At 40.4% G+C, this 17,756-nt stretch overlaps 1 protein-coding gene across 6 annotated transcripts in view; it reads left to right on the forward strand.

Annotated features, from left to right (window-relative positions):
- The window catches only part of c1orf159.L (chromosome 1 open reading frame 159 L homeolog), a 55,208-nt gene that overhangs the window by 12,707 nt on the left and 24,745 nt on the right, over nt 1–17,756 (forward strand). Inside the window, exon 1 of one of the 6 annotated variants that reach the window (XM_018225965.2) lies at nt 14,370–14,490. The exons of 1 other annotated variant lie outside the window; for it this stretch is intronic. The gene's annotated coding sequence lies outside the window, so the exon portion shown is untranslated. 4 more of the 6 variants (XM_018225966.2, XM_018225961.2, XM_018225962.2 and 1 more) reach the window with 4 other exon arrangements.

Below are 17,756 nucleotides of genomic sequence, written 5' to 3' on the forward strand. Positions count from 1 at the left end.
ACTGCTGGAGTTTGTCATAGTAAGAGTTGATTTGGAAGGCAACCAGATGATCTCTGACTTTTTAATTCTTTGCAGGGAAAACAAACAGAGAAGCTCAATGTGCAAAAGATGAATATAGATCCTGAGAGTGCAATCCAAGTCCAAAGTATGGAAACCATTAAGAAAAGGTTGCAAGAGACAGATGAAATTTCATGTTCATACTCACTCAAAATACTCTCTAGTACTCACAAATCATAGCACAAATCTAGTATTATTTCCTGAAGAACCCTCTCAGGCTCGGTAGGCTAAAAGGTTTTCAAAGAGGGGAAGGTCTGGGGACTTCAAGGGCAAAAGAAACAGAACACAATGGCCCTTAAATATCTATTGTTCTTCCCTGTGTCAAAATATCTGGATTTCCCCAGTATAGTCTTCCCTCCAGTCATATTCTTTATTTGTTCTAAAGCTTGAAACCAAACAGGCCCTTCCTGGACTGGCAGGGAAAAGAGAATCTTTTAGAAGTAAAATCTGCTGACCATGTAATCAGCCATGGAACCATTTTATGGCTGCCAGAACAGCCAAGGCCTAGATGCTAAATGAGCAATGTCCAGTGATGTATGCTCTTACCCATCACATTTCTGAGCATTTTGAACCACTCCTAGATAAAGCTTTTGGCTTAAACCTAAACAGCCTAGCTACTCTTTCATTGATAAAAGTGGGGTGTAGTCTGGCCCAGAGAACTGCAGAGATAAACTTCAACAGTGCTCTCATATTCTTGTCATTTTGGTCCTTGGAGGATGCATTGTTCACAATTGGAATAATAGATTTCCTATATAGCCTTGAGGGGGTGGCCATACACGCAAATAGATAAGATAATGCAAAACAAAATTTTGTACTATTATTTGGAGGCGGGGCTGGTGTTACCAACTGTGGGGTCCAATTAGTACCATTTTGGTGGGCCCCCCTTCATAGAGCCACAAGGTTCCAGGGCTGGGTGGACTGGTTTTGCCTCTGTTCAAGTGACTGCTGCTAATTGGGATTGGTGGCGGGCTGGGTCGATCAAGGGTTGGGGGCATGGGCATTCACAGATAGAAGAAAGGGAGGGGGGCACTTACCCCCCCCCCTGGACTTGTACTTTATAATACAGGATATTTTCTTATCATATGTATACATATATTGTTTTGTTCTTTTTTATATGAACATATTTCTTAAAATTACCATTAAGAACCTGCAATAAGCTTATAAAAGTCTTACATCTAATGGTCAGCACCCCTTCAAATAATGGACCATCCCAATGCCTATTCTACTTCTCAGAGCAGCAGTCCGAATTTCCTTTTTCTTCCCTCTGTGAGAAGCTTCCTGTTCCTCAACTGTGTAAGGAATGAGAGAATCACAGTAGAGAATCTTCTCCTTTCCCAGGGCAGAGGAGTGTGAATCTGTTGTGTTAAGATTAGAGTGTGAATGCCAGTGTATGTGTGTGTGCATCTATGCATGTGAGAAAAATTAACTGTTTCCCCCATATGTAATAAAAGGCACCAAGTTTGCCCAGGAGCAGTAAACCCTAGCAACCAATAAGATGTTTGCTTTTAAACAGATGACTATTAGATTCTAAGTCTAACTATTGATTGGTTGATATGGCTTACTTCCCCTGGGCAAACTTAGTGCCAATTATTACATAAACCCTTTAGGGGAACATTTACTTACGGTCGAATATCGAGGGTTAATTAACCCTCGATATTCGAGCGTCGACGTTAAATCCTTCGACTTCGAATATCGAAGTCGAAGGATTTAGCGTTATTCGTTCGAACAATTAAATTCTTCGAATCGAACGATTCGAAGGATTTTAATCCATCGATCGAACGATTTTCCTTCGATCAGAAATTGGCTAGAAAGCCTATGGGGACCTTCCCCATAGGCTAACATTGATGCTCAGTAGGTTTTAGGTGGCGAAGTAGGTGGTCGAAGTTTTTTTTAAAGAGACAGTACTTCGACTATCAAATGGTCTAATAGTCGAACGATTTTTAGTTTGAATCGTTCAATTCGAAGTGTGCAACAAAGTTGTTGTTAGGTTTGTATGGAAACAAAAATATGGGTACAAGTAATTTGTGTAATATGTTTTCTTCCTTGCCCACCCCCCTGGAAAATTTTCTGCGGACACCATGGTTGGGGGCAGGGTTGGGATGATTGGAGTTGGGGACGGGCTGGGCAGGTGGGGACAATGTTCCATTTAATTTTCTATAGGCTGCGTGAAAAAAATCTTCTGTGCAACTTTTGGTGACCAGTGTACAAATGTGTGTTCAGCATCATGGATTATATACAAAATATAAATGCATTTCACTTGTTACTCAGTTTTATTTTTATTGAGTTCAAATGCATATAGAGCACAGGTATACATTTTTACAGTATATGTAACAGAGGATGCATTCTTTAACCCTTTAAGTGCCAGCAGAATTTCACATTTCTGGTACGCGAAATGCCAGACGTTTTTTAAGCATTTGGTACTTGTTCAGTTTAACAAGGTTTTTCTGTAGGAAAACCTCCATGAAACTAGGAAAATTATATATTGTTTTTTTCGTTATAAATTGGACTTTGACATGCAAGTGTAATTTTGCAACTTTTCTGGAGATTTAGTGTGTATTTTGGGTGAAATATGTAAAAAAAAAATAAAATTATTAAAAAATTGAGTATATCTTGAGTTTTTTTTCCACAGAAAAGTTGATTTTACGAGCATTTTTTTGTGTTTGTAAAAGCCGTGATCCTGCCAAGTCCAACGATACCAAATATGTATCAGTAACCCACTTTTTTTGTCCAGGAGTAACCCCCAAACTAAATCAGCATTTTCTAGAATTTTACACCAGAACAAAGTAGATAAGCACATGTAACAGTTGATGCAGCATAACTTATATGTAAATTTAAATTATCCCTTCAAGTTTGGTATTTTTAGAAACAACAGACCTTCAGGTTTGTAGGGGTGCTGTATTTTTTACTCAAAATTGAAATACATTTTACCAGCGCATCATGAAATTTAGAGCTTTTTTGTTGCATTTTTAGTTTTTTTCTAAAATGTAAACTTAGACGCAGGATCAAATGTAAATCTGACAAAACAACACGGTTATAAATGTTGAAACCACAGACAATTTGAAAGACAAACTTCTCATGAATAAAACAATACCCCATATGTATGGATACACATAGAGACGCAGCCACCAAACACCCCAAAACAGGAGCAATGCATAAGGGCAATTGCAGTTGAAAATCTGGGGACTGCGCTCTATGTGTACTACTTGCAGTTTTTCCATCTAAACACCCCCAAAATGTGAAATAACCCCCACAAACCATACATTACCGAAAAGTACACTTCTTCAGCTATTCAAAGATGCCATTCTCGCTTTTCTACACGGAGAATTGTGGCCGCAGTCCTTCGTAGAAGTCCGAGACTTGGCCTGAAATAAAGGAAAAAAGATATACAAAGCTAGATTTCTCCCTAACTATCCATGGTAACTACCAAAAACCTGCTCAATAACAATCTGCAAGTCCCCCTGAATGAAATGATACCCCCTATGTATGGATACACATAGAGACGCAGCCACCAAACACCCCAAAACAGGAGCAATGCAGAAGGGCAATTGCAGTTGAAAATCTGGGGGCTGCGCTCTATGTGTACTACTTGCGGTTTTTCAGTCTAAACACCCCCAAACTCTGAAATAACCCCCACAAACCATATATTATCGTAAAGTGCACTTCTTCAGCTATTCAAAGATGCCATTCTCGCTTTTCTACATGGAGAATTGTGGCCGCAGTCCTTCGTAGAAGTCCGAGACTTGGCCTGAAATAAAGGAAAAAAGATATACAAAGCTAGATTTCTCCCTAACTATCCATGGTAACTACCAAAAACCTGCTCAATAACAATCTGCAAGTCCCCCTGAATGAAATGATACCCCCTATGTATGGATACACATAGAGACGCAGCCACCAAACACCCCAAAACAGGAGCAATGCAGAAGGGCAATTGCAGTTGAAAATCTGGGGGCTGCGCTCTATGTGTACTACTTGCGGTTTTTCAGTCTAAACACCCCCAAACTCTGAAATAACCCCCACAAACTATATATTACCGTAAAGTGCACTTCTTCAGCTATTCAAAGACGCCATTCTTGCTTTTCTACACGGAGAATTGTGGCCGCAGTCCTTCGTAGAAGTCCGAGACTTGGTCTGAAATAAAGGAAAACAGATATACAAAGCTAGATTTCTCCCTAACTATCCATGGTAACTACCAAAAACCTGCTCAATAACAATCTGCAAGTCCCCCTGAATGAAATGATACCCCCTATGTATGGATACACATAGAGACGCAGCCACCAAACACCCCAAAACAGGAGCAATGCAGAAGGGCAATTGCAGTTGAAAATCTGGGGGCTGCGCTCTATGTGTACTACTTGTGGTTTTTCAGTCTAAACACCCCCAAACTCTGAAATAACCCCCACAAACTATATATTGCCGTAAAGTGCACTTCTTCAGCTATTCAAAGACGCCATTCTTGCTTTTCTACATGGAGAATTGTGGCCGCAGTCCTTCGTAGAAGTCCGAGACTTGGTCTGAAATAAAGGAAAAAAGATATACAAAGCTAGATTTCTCCCTAACTATCCATGGTAACTACCTAAAACCTGCTCAATAACAATCTGCAAGTCCCCCTGAATGAAACGATACCCCCTATGTATGGATACACATAGAGACGCAGCCACCAAACACCCCAAAACAGGAGCAATGCAGAAGGGCAATTGCAGTTGAAAATCTGGGGCTGCGCTCTATGTTTACTACTTGTGGTTTTTCAGTCTAAACACCCCTAAACTCTGAAATAACCCCCACAAACCATATATTACCGTAAAGTACACTTCTTCAGCTATTCAAAGACGCCATTCTTGCTTTTCTACACAGAGAATTGTGGCCGCAGTCCTTCGTAGAAGTCCGAGACTTGGTCTGAAATAAAGGAAAAAAGATATACAAAGCTAGATTTCTCCCTAACTATCCATGGTAACTACCAAAAACCTGCTCAATAACAATCTGCAAGTCCCCCTGAATGAAATGATACCCCCTATGTATGGATACACATAGAGACGCAGCCACCAAACACCCCAAAACAGGAGCAATGCAGAAGGACAATTGCAGTTGAAAATCTGGGGGCTGCGCTCTATGTGTACTACTAGTGGTTTTTCAGTCTAAACACCCCCAAACTCTGAAATAACCCCCACAAACTATATATTACCGTAAAGTGCACTTCTTCAGCTATTCAAAGACGCCATTCTTGCTTTTTTACATGGAGAATTGTGGCCGCAGTCCTTCGTAGAAGTCCGAGACTTGGTCTGAAATAAAGGAAAACAGATATACAAAGCTAGATTTCTCCCTAACTATCCATGGTAACTACCAAAAACCTGCTCAATAACAATCTGCAAGTCCCCCTGAATGAAATGATACCCCCTATGTATGGATACACATAGAGACGCAGCCACCAAACACCCCAAAACAGGAGCAATGCAGAAGGGCAATTGCAGTTGAAAATCTGGGGGCTGCGCTCTATGTGTACTACTTGTGGTTTTTCAGTCTAAACACCCCCAAACTCTGAAATAACCCCCACAAACTATATATTACCGTAAAGTACACTTCTTCAGCTATTCAAAGACGCCATTCTTGCTTTTCTACACGGAGAATTGTGGCCGCAGTCCTTCGTAGAAGTCCGAGACTTGGTCTGAAATAAAGGAAAAAAGATATACAAAGCTAGATTTCTCCCTAACTATCCATGGTAACTACCTAAAACCTGCTCAATAACAATCTGCAAGTCCCCCTGAATGAAACGATACCCCCTATGTATGGATACACATAGAGACGCAGCCACCAAACACCCCAAAACAGGAGCAATGCAGAAGGGCAATTGCAGTTGAAAATCTGGGGGCTGCGCTCTATGTTTACTACTTGTGGTTTTTCAGTCTAAACACCCCTAAACTCTGAAATAACCCCCACAAACCATATATTACCGTAAAGTACACTTCTTCAGCTATTCAAAGACGCCATTCTTGCTTTTCTACACGGAGAATTGTGGCCGCAGTCCTTCGCAGAAGTCCGAGACTTGGTCTGAAATAAAGGAAAAAGATATACAAAGCTAGATTTCTCCCTAACTATCCGTGGTAACTACCTAAAACCTGCTCAATAACAATCTGCAAGTCCCCCTGAATGAAACGATACCCCCTATGTATGGATACACATAGAGACGCAGCCACCAAACACCCCAAAACAGGAGCAATGCAGAAGGGCAATTGCAGTTGAAAATCTGGGGGCTGCGCTCTATGTGTACTACTTGTGGTTTTTCAGTCTAAACACCCCTAAACTCTGAAATAACCCCCACAAACCATATATTACCGTAAAGTACACTTCTTCAGCTATTCAAAGACGCCATTCTTGCTTTTCTACACGGAGAATTGTGGCCGCAGTCCTTCGCAGAAGTCCGAGACTTGGTCTGAAATAAAGGAAAAAAGATATACAAAGCTAGATTTCTCCCTAACTATCCATGGTAACTACCTAAAACCTGCTCAATAACAATCTGCAAGTCCCCCTGAATGAAACGATACCCCCTATGTATGGATACACATAGAGACGCAGTCACCAAACACCCCAAAACAGGAGCAATGCAGAAGGGCAATTGCAGTTGAAAATCTTGGGGCTGCGCTCTATGTGTACTACTTGTGGTTTTTCAGTCTAAACACCCCTAAACTCTGAAATAACCCCCACAAACCATATATTACCGTAAAGTACACTTCTTCAGCTATTCAAAGACGCCATTCTTGCTTTTCTACACGGAGAATTGTGGCCGCAGTCCTTCGTAGAAGTCCGAGACTTGGTCTGAAATAAAGGAAAAAAGATATACAAAGCTAGATTTCTCCCTAACTATCCATGGTAACTACCAAAAACTTGCTCAATAACAATCTACAAGTCCCCCTGAATGAAATGATACCCCCTATGTATGGATACACATAGAGACACAGCCACCAAACACCCCAAAACAGGGACAATGCATAATATTGGGGCTGCGAATTTATATGAGGTTCTCAACTTTTCTCATCCTAAACTGCACCTTTTCTGTTAAACCCCCACAAACCATATATTTTTGAAAAGTACACTTCATTAGATATTCAAAGATGCCATTCTTACTTTTCTACACGGAGAATTGTGGCCGCAGTCCTTCGTAGAAGTCCGAGACTTGGTCTGAAATAAAGGAAAAAAGATATACAAAGCTAGATTTCTCCCTAAGTATCCATGGTAACTACAAAAAACCTGCTCAATAACAATCTGCAAGTCCCCCTGAATGAAATGATACCCCCTATGTATGGATACACATAGAGACACAGCCACCAAACACTCCAAAACAGGGACAATGCATAATATTGGGGCTGCGAATTTATACGAGGTTCTCAACTTTTCTAATCCTAAACTGCACCTTTTCTGTTAAATAACCCCCACAAACCATATATTTTTGAAAAGTACACTTCATTAGATATTCAAAGATGCCATTCTTACTTTTCTACACGGAGAATTGTGGCCGCAGTCCTTCGTAGAAATCCGAGACTTGGTCTGAAATAAAGGAAAAAAAGATATACAAACTTAGATTTCCCCCTAAGTTTCCATGGTAACTAACAAAAACCTGCTCAATAACAATCTGCAAGTCCCCCTGAATAAAATGATACCCCATATGTATGCATAAACATAGAGACACAGCCACCAAACATCCCAAAACAGGGACAATGCGTAATATTGGTGCTGTGAATTTAGGTGCATGTATCCATATATCATCTGAAACTGTCCCTTACTGATGAAATAACCCCCAAAAACTAAGATTTCTTGAAAATAAACACCTTCAACTATTCAGAGATGCCATTCATGCTTTACTGCGTGGAGAATTTTGGCCACATTCTGCATTGTAGAACTCTGCTTTGGTCTGAAATAAAGGAAAAGATAGTATACAAAGTTAAGATTTATCTCCCAGGGAATTTTGGGACCACTTTATGGATCTGCATCTGGGTGCTACTACCCCAAAATATATTTCACTCACCTATTCGGATATATTGTAGTGGAGTGTCTTTGAGTTCCATCTGTCCTGTGGTGTTACGATACGAATTCCTTTGCTTCTTCCTACACTATTTCGCCAATGACAAAATCTGTACCACATTTACAAATACATTTTCCAACAGAAACCATAGTAAATTTGGCCCATAAATTATGCAAGTGTCCTAAGAAGTTTAGGAATTTAGGTGGCAACAATGAGGATTGGGGCATTAGCAGCTGAAATACTCACAAATCCAGAGATACCTAAATCTACAAAAACAAATGCAAATGTTGCTCAGAAATACAGACAAAACTATAGATAACTGCGCTGATAGACGAGCTTTTGAGGTGCCAGTAAAATAAAAGACTTGTAGCATCAGCATTAGAGATGCACATCATCCCACGTATTCATCACGCACCACAAGTTCTATCGTGTGCCCTCTCGCCAACCAGCACCTCATTTTGCTATTTACCACCAGCGCAATAGAAGTGCTATCCATAACACAACTGGTCTAAAACACCATTGCTCAACACAAAAGCTGAATGCCTAGACTAAGAACAATTGGAGTAGACACTCGCACACCCGTTGTGCAGGTATATAGCTTTGCTCGGTGCACAGTGAATGGAGGATACGGTGGCCTCCTAGTAACGTCTTGTATCTGCAGGGCAAGCCCTAGCAAAGGTTTTTACTGCGGTGGCACCACGGCAGTAAAAACCTTTGCAAGGGCTTGCCCTGCAGATACAAGTCTCGTGTGCTAGTGTGGTTTTTTGATTTAGACTAAGAACAAACCTACATACAAGTTTTTACTGCTACATTGCACTGCTCACCCAGTGCCAAATCCTATATAAAAAAATCAAAGATCACTACTATACAGAAAAAAAACTGTCATTGTTTGCCTTGTCAAACTTTTTTTTTTTATTAACAACATCTATACCTAGTTATAAGCGAAGTAGGGACCTGCCAAAATGTTAGATCTCAATAGGGGGGCTTGAATCTGAAAAACCACTCCACAAAAAAAAAAAAAAAAAAGAAAAGTATCACTCTGCCAGCACACCTAAACAGCTACTGCTAGCATGTGCATAAAAACCTAGAGCATGCCAAGTTTACTATACAGATTTACTAAATCCTTTTACCACCAACAAACCCAGAGAGCCCTAACCTACCAACACAACACAGAATTCAAGCCCTCTCGTAGTGTACCACAGTGTGGTACACCGCAAAACAGGGTTGGAAACACAAAGCAGGCTTGCTAGGACACTTGGGACAAAAATACCGCACATCTTTTCTAACACCCCTGGAACGGCAAACCTTACAAGCTCTCTGGGCATATCTTTTATTAGGAGTTGGTGGAATTTGGGCAATGAAATGCTTACCCACCATTCGGGCAACATTGTCATTGCCAGGCATTTCTGGAACCTCCTGTACATCACCAAACAAAAGGGCAGGGAGCAGCTGCAGCAGATAATTGTAAAAACTCAATTTTGGGCCTGGTACTGCCGTTTTGTAAACGACATAAGAATTATAAAGGGCCATTTGGATCATATAAATTGCGGCTTTTTTGTACCAGGCCCTGGTTTTTCTGGTGGCGTCGTAATAAGTTTGGATTTGGTCGGTTTTTATCGACGCCACCCATATGCTTACTATATTCTTTACAACAGAGTGGCTTTGATTTTGCGGGCCTATCACCACTTCTGTGTTGGACAACTACACTCTCATTGTGGATAGTAGTAAGCATAAAAACATTTTTGGTGTCTGCAAATTTTAATGCCAGGAGCTCATCGCTTCTTAGAGCATGTACTTCTCCACGTTTCAATTTCTTATCCACCAGTTCCTTGGGCAGTCCTCTGCGGTTACGCCTAACAGTGCCACAAGCTGGGGTGTCCAACCAGTAAAGGGTTCTGAATAAGGGGATGCTTGTGTAAAAGTTATCCACGTATAAGTGGTAACCTTGGCCCAACAGTGGAGTAATGAGCTCCCAGACAATTTTACCACTGACAGTCAAGTCAAGGGGACAGCCGGGGGGGTCCAAATTAGTGTCCTTTCCCTCGTAGATCATGAAAAAACTAGTATAGCCCGAGCTGCTTTCACAGAGTTTGTAAAATTTCATCCCATATCGAGCACGCTTACTAGGGATGTATTGGCGAAATTTTAGGCGCCCTTTGAAGAGCAAAAGGGACTCGTCCACACATATATTTTGGGAGGGGGAGTAGACCTCTGTGAAGCGCTGAGACAGGCTATCTATAAGGGGCCTCAATTTGTAAAGCCTGTCGTAACCGGGCTCATTAGGGGGAACAGCCGCTGCATTGTCGTTAAAATGAAGAAACCGCAGTAAAATTTGATAACGGTTTCTTGGCATAACGGCTGAAAAAAGAGGGATGGAAAGGACTGTAGTGGTATCCCAGTATGAAGCTAAGGTGTTGCGTTCTACGAGTCCCATTGCCAATGTGAGCGCCAGGAATCTTTTGATTTCATTTACAGTAGTGGGATACCACGCCTGGGCTCTTGAATACCCTGGTATAGGGTGGCTGGCAAGATACTGCTCAGCGTATAAATTTGTGTAATGGACCATGTCCTGTAGGATGGCCTCTGTGATAAAAAGATTGAAGAAATCTAGGATTTCAAAGTTAGTGGTGTCCACCTTGACGCCCGTGACTGCAGTGAATGGGGGAATTTCAGGGGCATAATTACAGGGAGGCCCCCACATAGGCGCTCCAACTGCTGCATCACCACTACCCTCACCCTCTTCTACCTCCATGGGTGCATCTGGCACACTGCCACCAGCCTCTCCCTCTTCTTCTACTTCTTCAGCAGTAAGTGTGCCGCCACTACTAGCCTCTGCGCTAATAGTGCTGCTATCACCAACCTCTGATTCATCAGTAGAGTCATCAGATGGGACATACTCCGAATCAGAATTGCTAAATTCCTCTGAGCTGGAGTCCTCACAATACCTAGCTGCTTCTGCAGCGGTATAAAACCGTTTGGCCATTGTGCCAGAAAAATACAGACCACTGCAAAACTAGTAACAACTGCAAAGCAAGAAGCTCCTAAATCCAATCCAGCAAGATTTGACCAACTGCTAATACAAACAACCAGAGGGAAAAAAAAAAGGCAGCAAGATCTGACCAACAGTTAACCACTGCTAAAACAAACAACCAGAAGAAAAAGAAAAAAAAAGAAGGCAGCAAGATCTGACCAACAGTTAACCACTGCTAAAACAAACAACCAGAAGAAAAAGGAAAAAAAGAAGGCAGCAAGATCTGACCAACAGTTAACCACTGCTAAACAAACAACCAGAAGAAAAAGGAAAAAAAAGAAGGCAGCAAGATCTGACCAACAGTTAACCACTGCTAAACAAACAACCAGAAGAAAAAGGAAAAAAAAGAAGGCAGCAAGATCTGACCAACAGTTAACCACTGCTAAACAAACAACCAGAAGAAAAAGGAAAAAAAAGAAGGCAGCAAGATCTGACCAACAGTTAACCACTGCTAAAACAAACCAGAAGAAAAAGGAAAAAAAAGAAGGCAGCAAGATCTGACCAACAGTTAACCACTGCTAAAACAAACCAGAAGAAAAAGGAAAAAAAAGAAGGCAGCAAGATCTGACCAACAGCTAACCACTGCTAAAACAAACAACCAGAAGAAAAAGAAAAAAAGAAGGCAGCAAGATCTGACCAACAGTTAACCCCTGCTAAAATAAACAACCAGAATAAAAAAAAAAAGAAGGCAGCAAGATCTGACCAACAGTTAACCCCTGCTAATACAAACACCAAGAAGAAGAAAAAAAAGAAGGCAGCAAGATTTGACCAACAGTTAACCCCTGCTAATACAAACAATCAGAAGAAGAAAAAAAAAACTAGAACTTGAACTCCTTCCAGAAATCTACAGAATAGATTACAGACAAGACACTGCACGTGCCCAAAATCGAAAAGAACCTTTTGGGGGCACTAAACAAGCAAACAGGGCAAAGGAACAGTCTGGAATAAAATCACCCAAAGCACTAAAACCAACAGCTATTGGAATGAAATCGGGGGCCAGAAACCTAAATCAACCAGCGTCACTGCAAACACAACTTTTTTTGGGGCACTAAACAAGTAGCAAAGGGCAATGCAAATGAAAAACAGAATAAAACAACAAAATGTAATAAAAATCAGCTAAAGCAATAAAAACCAACAGCTATTGGAATGAAATCAGGGGCCAGAAACCTAGACCAACCAGCGTCACTGCAAAGGCAAACTTTTTTGGGGGCACTAAACAAGCAGCAAAGGGCAAAGCAGAATAAAACAACAAAATATAAGAAAAAAAACTAGAACTTGAACTCCTTCCAGAAATCTACAGAATAGATTACAGACAAGACACTGCACGTGCCCAAAATCGAAAAGAACCTTTTGGGGGCACTAAACAAGCAAACAGGGCAAAGGAACAGTCTGGAATAAAATCACCCAAAGCACTAAAACCAACAGCTATTGGAATGAAATCGGGGGCCAGAAACCTAAAATAACCAGCGTCACTGCAAACAACTTTTTTTGGGGCACTAAACAAGTAGCAAAGGGCAATGCAAATGAAAAACAGAATAAAACAACAAAATGAAATAAAAATCAGCTAAAGCACAAAAACAACAGCTATTGGAATGAAATCGGGGGCCAGAAACCTAGACCAACCAGCGTCACTGCAAAGGCAAACTTTTTTGGGGGCACTAAACAAGCAGCAAAGGGCAAAGCAGAATAAAACAACAAAATATAATAAAAATCAGCTAAGACAATAAAAATAACAGCTATTGGAATGAAATTGGTGGTTAGAAACCTTGATCCACCAACGTCACTGTAAAGGCACCAAACAGCAAATAAAAGTGAAAATGCAATATAATAGATATAAAACACAAAGCAACAATGAAAATGGTAAAAAACTGCAAAAATACAATAAAATAAAGCAGATAATTATAGAACAAGAGTAGAAATAAAGTTTTAGCAAAAAAAAAACCAACTACTAAAGAAAGCAAAGAAAGAAAGAAAAGAAAAGAAGTATAGGGGAAAGAAAAAGTGTAGAAGTGTGAGTGTGTGTGTGAGTGTGTGTGTGAGTGTGAGTGTGTGCTTGGCAAAGATGCCTGTAAGTGTGTGAGTGTACAAAAGTGTGCTAAATGATAAAGACAGAAGAAAAAAATATTCAAAAAAAAAAAAACCAAATTTAGAGAGATTAGAAGGAAACAAGTAAAATAAAAGGTGTAAGGGTGTTGTAGTTCAGCTCACTGAATCCAAGGCAGGCAATCAAGGCGACCAAACCAGCAGGAGAACCGCAGGAAGGCAGCAGGAGGGCTCCAACAGACACAAGTGCGCAGTAGGAGTGAAAGGGGAGGCGTCAGGAGGGCTGGATTTATTTGGGCAGCAGGAGCGCGTCACAGCCATGCGCCCTGCGTGCGCCCTGCGCTCCTATTGGTTCCAGCGACGATCGGTGGGGAGACCGGTGAGTATGACCGGTTTTGCTCGTTGCCTAGGGGGTTCTGCCAGCATCTAACGTGCGCTTGCGGTTTTAAATGCAACCGCTGCGCACTGGAACCCGGAAGTGCTGGAGATCGTAGAATCTACGATCTGTGGCACTTTGGTCCTTTGATCCACAGAACGTAGATTCTACGATCTGTGGCACTTAAAGGGTTAAATAACTAACCTCAGACCCCCCTGCTGTATGGTAAATAGTAAAAGGAAATACCAATGCTGGCATTTATTATTTTCTGTTTGGACTATGGGCAAACATAGGGGGCTGATCCTGCTGAATTGTTCTTAGTACAGGAGAATACCTATGCTGCAATGGTTTCATGGTATCTCTCTGTACAGGCTATGGGCACATTTTAGGGGGCTGTTCCTGATGAATTGTACTTAGTACAGGGGAATACCTATGCTGCCTTAGTTTTATGGTTTATATCTGTACAGGCTATGGGCAAATATAGGGGACTGTTCCTGTTGAATTGTACTTAGTACAGGGGAATACCTATGCTGCCATTGTTTTATGGTACCTCTCTATACAGGCTATGTGCAAATTTAGGAGACTGTTTCTGCTGAATTGTACTTAGTACAGGGGGATAACAAAAGAGGTAAACATTCAGCAGCAGACCTTAGTTGGTGCAAATTACTAAATGGCTGGCCTCCCATAAACTACATTATGCCACAGTGTGTGCTTTTGGGTAGAAACATGTATCTCGTCTGGGGCAAGTGAGACTGTTTCACGCATACTGGTAAAGGCACTCTCAGTACTTGGATTTTGACTTGGTCCCTTTATTATAGCACAGGCTGGGAAATGAAGTACATCTCATTAAACAATAGAGTAATGAGAGGAAGCTGGGAACTTCAATTCCCATCAGGCTTTTGGACTGACTGACCTGCCCATTATATCTCCTTCGTCTGAGCTGCTTTTGTTACCTGGTGTATTTGGAGACAGGTGTGTGAGGGAGCCCCAGAGTATTATAGGAAATGTAGTTCCTAGTGGTGACTTTACAAGCTGTAGGGCGTTGCCAGGACTACAAGTCCCAGGGTGGGGACAGAGCTGTAAGGTGAGACTGGGTGTGCAGATAGGCTCAGGATCTGACTGCTCGGAGCAGAGGTAAGAGACAGAGTTATTTGCCTGGACGTAGAAAACAAATGACAGTGATTGAGAGATACAGGCAGCTAGGGGTGCAGATACCAGCACTGCTGTGTTTGTTGGTAACCTGGTCATCGAGAATGATCATGGGTAAGAATGTGGGCCTCTTTTTACAGTGTGTAAAGTGTTGTGTAAAATAAAGGGCAAATTTATCAAGGTGTGTGTTTCTTTTTACGCTGCCTGAATGCAGAATTTGGCCCAATTGTTTTACACCACTTCAGACCTTTTATAATATTCAAGGCTCAAGTAAGTTCCAGTGGAATTCACTCTGAAAAAAAGCCACAATGGATTAACTCTGTATTTCCCCATAGCAGTTTCAAGCAGCTGCTTACTTTTATGCAGAGGTATGCAGTCGTCTAAATCAGTACACAGCTTGGTAAGTATGCAGTGCCTGGTTATGCATGGTGTATTTTGTGGCTGTCATTTATCAGAGCATAATATACTGTATAGGCCCCTTACAATTTGGGAGGGCAGTTGAGGAAAATGAGAATTTCTAGCGAATGCGCTACTTCATTAGTTTGTATATATTTTAGAATAATATTCAATAATATTCAACGCCTAAAAAAATTCCCAAACACTTTTTTGGGACGACATACTTTTCTTGGGCACACATTTATTTTTTAAGTTGTTTTTTGCAAAGGATTCAATTTTTAGCCAGCCAGGACTATGGGGATTTTTTTGCAAAACCCTAGTCAGCCTGAGAACTAGAGATGATGCTTATCAGAATCTCCTCTAAATGCCATAAAACTGTCTCTTAGACCAAAGTTAAGGCGTGTTCACCTATGAGTTAACTTTTAGTATGAAGTAGAGAGTGATATCTCCAGTGTGCAGTTTTAGAAATCTGGTTGCTAGGGTCCAAATTACCATAACAACCATGCATTGATTTAAATAGGAGACTGAAATATGGATATAAGATGGCCTGAATAGAAAGATAAGTAATAAAAAGTAGCAATAACCATAAATGTGTAGCTATACGGAGAACTTGTTTTTAGATGGGATCAGTAACCTCTATTTAAAAGTTGGAAAGAGGCAAAAGAAAAACGTAAATAATTTAAAAAAAGTATATAAATAAAAAAAATAATGAAGACCAATTGAAAACTTTTGTAGAATTTGCCATTATGTAACGTACTAAAGGTTAATGTATAGGTGAACCATCCCTTTATGGTGCCCATATGTAAAATGGCACTGGTCATTGACTCATAGCAAAGTCAACAGCTTGCTGGCCCATTTTTGAGCCAACAACAACAAACCTCTATTGATATTTTTTGCAGCTCATTAACATATCAGTCAAGCAAATTGGAAAATGCAGAGTAAGGGCCTCCATTAAAAAGGCAAAGGTGAGAGTCCTGTCCAGGGCCTATACTGGGGCTCAGCAGATGACACTTTACAATTTTAAAAAGCAGCAGAATTTGAATGGGTGGTGTTTTTCATAGGTCATGGGGGTGTTTGACAAATTTATCAAGATGTGTGTTTTATTTTACACAGCCTAACCCTGGATTTGACGTTGTTATTTTACAGCCATTCATACTTTGCATAATATATTAAAGTCAATGGTAAAGTTCTGGCAGAAAAAAAACATTATGGATGAGCACCATATTTTCCCATAGCATTTGCTTCTGTTTACGCTAGATTTTCATGTGATTGCTGAAAATATATACACTTGTAGCCATTTTATATACAGTGATGCCTGTGACTTGTGGTGTATTTTGTTGCTGGGTTTTTTTTTTTACAGCATGATAAAAAGGCCCCAAAAACTCTTTCAAAATGTCTGAAGTTAACTTCCTACCTGTTAAAACATATACATCTCTTAGCAGCTCAAATTTATTTAGAAAGGCAACTTCAGGCTAATGCAATGCATATGTCTTCCCACCAGTGATCAGATCTTTACTTTTTTTCCCAATTTGTAGGTGACTGTTCAAATCTAATTGCAGATTGGTTGCTATGGGCAACATCACCTGTGATGTTTGTCTCCACTGTTAATAAATCTGTCCCAAAACGTGAGCAACAAAATGAACCGTCTAGAATCACCCTAAAGTAAAATATCCTACCTGGTTCATAGGATGTGATGCAGATGAAAACAATTGCTTTACCTGTAGAGACCAATGCTATTTGTGGTTGGTTGTGTGTGGAGTTGTATACATGATTTTGTGTTATCTATAACATTTGGTGCACTTTATATTTGTGCCGACTGTATAAGCATCTGTATTAGAGAAATATGTTGCTTTAAACCATCACCAGTGAACGATTAATGGTTTGAAGTGCACAAGTGGAGGAATAGCCATTGAATGACTGCGTTGTGTATAAACTTTTTTTTTTATGTTACCTAATACATTTTTTTGACCGTGTTTGGTGTGCATGGGGCCTGATTTCCATGCACATGTCTGAAGTGAATTCCACCATATGCTGTTTTTCTTTTGTTTGTATTGGACAAAACATGTATTCCGCTTAGTTGTTGGCTACTTTCATATATTTTATTCACAGTTTTCTGTTCTTGGTGTGCTGTTCTGCTATCACGGTATGTGTGGTCTGCTTATTTTTTTGGCTTATGTCTAAAGCACATGGTTTCCTGAAAATGCCTCAAGGGCTAGTTTTGCCCAATAAAGACATGACTTTATGGTTGAAAAATGATGTAGCAGTATAAAGGCAGACTTAAATTTTCAATTCATTCAAATCCTAAAACCTTGATTATTTGTCTTTTCTTCTAGTTTAGCTTCGCCATTTAAACTGCTGCCCTCCCCTTCAATTTATGTTTCCTTGTATTCCTTTCCTTTTCTTTTTATATTTTCTGTTGAGATGGTCATTTATCGACACTGAAGAATGTTTATGTTCTGCACAGTTAATATATAAAAATAATCCTCAGGGAACTTGCATTGGGTCACTGCTTAAAAAATATTCAAAACCAAGCTTTACCAGAAATCTATCGGTCTTTTAAAGGAGAAGGAAAGCTACGGAGGCATTTTATTGCCAATAGATTAGCTGCAATAGTGCAAGCTAGAATGCTATATTTATTCTGTAGAATGTTTCACCATACCTGAGTAAAAAGCTCTAGAAACTCTCTGTTTGTT

Source organism: Xenopus laevis, chromosome 7L (genome assembly GCF_017654675.1).
Source record: "Xenopus laevis strain J_2021 chromosome 7L, Xenopus_laevis_v10.1, whole genome shotgun sequence".
NCBI classification, from domain to species: Eukaryota; Metazoa; Chordata; class Amphibia; order Anura; family Pipidae; genus Xenopus; species Xenopus laevis.